The sequence below is a fragment of the Emys orbicularis genome, chromosome 25 (assembly GCF_028017835.1).
Source record: "Emys orbicularis isolate rEmyOrb1 chromosome 25, rEmyOrb1.hap1, whole genome shotgun sequence".
Lineage (NCBI taxonomy): Eukaryota > Metazoa > Chordata > Testudines > Emydidae > Emys > Emys orbicularis.
The window spans coordinates 17200047-17203524 of NC_088707.1; the positions used below are offsets into that span (position 1 = coordinate 17200047).

Consider the following 3478-nt stretch of genomic DNA (forward strand, 5'->3'; position numbering starts at 1 on the left):
GGGTCTTGGGGGGAAGAGGCAGCACAGGAGCGGGGCTTTGGGGAGAAGGGGTGGTGCAGGGGCATGGCATTGAGTGGAAGGGATGGGGCAACTGTTCAGGCTCTGGTGGCCGCTACTTTTAGGGAGCCTGCGCCACTCCTGGTGAGACCGCAACACATCCCAGAGGGGAGAGGGTGGCCAGCAGAGCGGTGACAGGGTGGAACGGCAAGTGACCGGCAATGTGGCCAGACAGCGGAGGGAGAAAGGGGTTTTCCCCCCAGGGGGTGAGAGTGAGGTGCAGTGAAGGAAGGGGCACATCCAAAGAGCTTTTGGTGTCTGGATTTAAGAGCCCGAGGCAAAAGTACACTGCCCAGTGCACTGTGTGGCGGGTTTTCCTGCCCCACCGCCAAAAGGAGCCCTGTGAGTGGGAACGGTAAGAGGCCCCACCGGGGGGCTGGTCCTGCTTTCCTAGCACCTTATGATGCTGGCCACAGAATGAATGCTGGTCTGTGGGTGGCCTTCAGTGGGTGTTTGGCATGCCAGGGAGCAGGGAGCAGGCTGGCCGGGTGTCTTTGTGGCTATCTACTGGCCACACATACACATGGTCCTCCCCTCCTCTTACCTCTCCCTCGATTGCTCTGTGGCTTTTAAACCATCCCTTGGAGCTGTCAGCACCAGCTGCCTCTGCTCTAGGTACCCAGAGGAGAAGAGGTGTGCTGGGCTCCAGCCTGGGACTCTTCCTCCCTCCTGCCTATCCCTGCCTATTAAGCCTGGCCCTGACACTCCTTTCTTCAAGCGCCATGTGGGCAAGAGAAAGAGCGTGGCAGCTGCAGGTACAGGAACCAAACTTGTGGGCATCAGGTGAAGCAGCAAGAAACACAACCCTCAGACGAACCAGCAGGAATCTCTAGCCAGACTGTTAAGTTCTAGGACCGAAACCTATAGTGGTCAGCCCATTGAACCAGCTGGACCAAAGACCTATCTCCAGTGGGTGTCAGTAACCCAGCAGGAGGGAAAAACTCACTCTGGTGCATCCAGAGACAGGGAAACCAAGCACATTGAGCTCCAGGCGTTTGCAGCAAAAAAACGTAGCTCTAGCAGGTCCCACTGAGATTTGAACTCAGATTCTAAGATCCAAAGTGCTGACCATTACACCATGGGACCTGCTGCTGTTTCCTTTTTTGGACCCCTGTGACTCTCAGGTGGCTGGCTTGCACTCCACACTTATTGCTTGCCTCCAGCTGCTTCCTCTTGCTGGGCTCTCTCTCCTCCTCCATCGACTGTGGTCCTGCTCTACCGGATCTGCGGGTCCCGCCTTGAGTCTGCACATCCCCCTACTTTGTCTCCAATCCCTGTAGGCCGCAAAAATGTCTCTTCACTCGGTGCTCCCGCTCATATCGGCCAGCTGCAGCCTCATCTCCTGGGACTCGGCCAGCTGTCGCTTGATCCGGTCGTACAGTCACACACTGACTGGCTCCCCAGCCTGGATGCTCTTGTGGAAATCCCACAGGCGACGCTGCAGGACTTGGCACTGTTGGTTTCTTTAATGTTGTGGTGTTTGCCCGACCGCCAGAACAAAGCCGCCAACTCCTCCCTCACCCACTCCCACCAATCCCCCTGGTTGCCATAGAACCCTCTGATGCTTTCCCATTCTGCCAACACCGCCAGGCCTTGCTGCCCCGCCCCTTTACCTTGCAAGCTCTGGATGTTCAGCTTCCAATATCCTCTGCCGTGGGTCAGGGAATTGCCCACATTGAGCACACGGTGAGAGCTGCATGATCCGAACAGTCCATTGGCACTACCCTGGACTGGGCTGTCGACGAGCTGTCCTTCACGTAAATCCGGTAATGCGACTCCTGGCCTGTCCCCGCAGAAAGGTGTACTCCATCTGCAGCTGGTGTGAGCTCGGGTCAGAGGAATCGGAGGCTACCGCCCGCTCTCCACTGGTTCCACTATGGAGAAACACGTCCTCTAAGCCCACCTCGCTACAGACCTGCACCAGGTAGTGCTCATCGTAAAAGTGTTTCCTCTGACGGTCGGGAAAACAGAACCAGCCGTCCTCAGGCCGGCTGACACAATTAACATCCCCCAGCACCAAATACTGTGCAGTCCAGAGGAAGGGAGCCAGTTTCTTCCATTGATCTTTCCTTTCACGTCTTAACTGGGGACCATACACACTAATATAGTGGTAACCAGTGCCAAGGAGCACAAAGTCAACCAATAATGCCCTCCCTCAGAGCTCCACCACCTTCTGTACTCGCACCACGAATGTGAAGATCAAGACTCCAACCCCATTATTCTTCCCTGGCCTGGAGGACCAGAAAGACAGGCCCTTCTTCCAATAACCCTCTGCCCATCAACCTACCCTAAAGTCGTTAATGTGCATTTCCTGAATGCCCACCATGTCCAAGTCCAGCTGCTCCAAGGCACTGAATATCAAGCGCCTCCTCCTGGGCCCCCAAATCCCTGCCCCGCTCCACGTGGCCACTTTTACAGATGCGCCTTCCCGGTACTGCCCTGGCTCAGCTGTGCAGAGGAGCTTTCATCCCCAATCCCTGCCAAGCAGCCCCTCTGGCACCATCTCTGAGGGCCACCCTACCTCACTCTCTTGCTCCCATATTGGGTCGACCAATACGTCGTGTGGGAAAGACAGCTCCCAGCCCTCATTGTTATGAGTCAGGTGGGCCAACTAAGGGCAGAAGTCCACGCTATCTTTTTCTGTTGCAGAGCCCAAGATCAGGGATTTATCTTGGGTGCAGGCACCACTGTGCTCCCAGAAAACAAGCCACCCCTGCACAAAGACGAATGAAAAAGACCTGCTACCGCCTAGGATTGAACCAGGGACCTTTAGAACTTCAGTCTAACACTCTCCCAACTGAGCTACTTTGGCAACTGAACAGTAGTCCTTTGGCCTGCTGCTTCTCTGTCCGGGAGGTTTTTGTCAGCTGTGGCACACAAAAAGGACATAATTGTGAGCGGCCCATGAAGACAAGACTTGCTTTTGCCTGCCTTGCTCAGCTTGACTTGCTTCCTCACCCCATTCCTGCCTTAGTTCCCGGGTTGACCTGGTGGCGGAAGCAGGCTGGGGGCCAGTGGCGCGGGGAGGAAGTTGAGCTGGACCCTGAGCTAGACTAGACCCTGGCAGCAAGATTCTGGTCACCACTTGCCACCCCACCCTGTTGTCCTGGCTCCCCCCCTGGACATCATTTAGGGAGGGAAGTGGGGCTTCTGCCTCCCCTCCCCGATCTTCACACCACAGAGGAGTGTGCACAGGAAAACAAACGGCTGCTCCACACCCCCAATGGAGGAACCCAACACCCTTAGCTGTGGTGAGTAAGAAGTGTCTGTTGGCTGACAGGGCCTGTCCCCGAAGAGCTGGAACAGCAGCTGCCGCCTCCCCCTCGGCTCCAGGCTGTGGGAAATGCTCATTGCCTGGCTGCATGGACGGATGCTGCTCCATGCTCTGGAGAGTGTCTGTATTGGTCTGTCAATCCCTATC

At 56.2% G+C, this 3478-nt stretch overlaps 1 non-coding gene across 1 annotated transcript; it reads right to left on the reverse strand.

The window, feature by feature from the left end:
* Positions 1 to 2798: 2798 nt before the first annotated feature.
* On the reverse strand, positions 2799 to 2870 carry TRNAF-GAA (transfer RNA phenylalanine (anticodon GAA)). The gene has a single exon. It is a non-coding gene; the product is annotated as a tRNA-Phe (tRNA).
* Between the last annotated feature and the right edge of the window lie 608 nt (positions 2871 to 3478).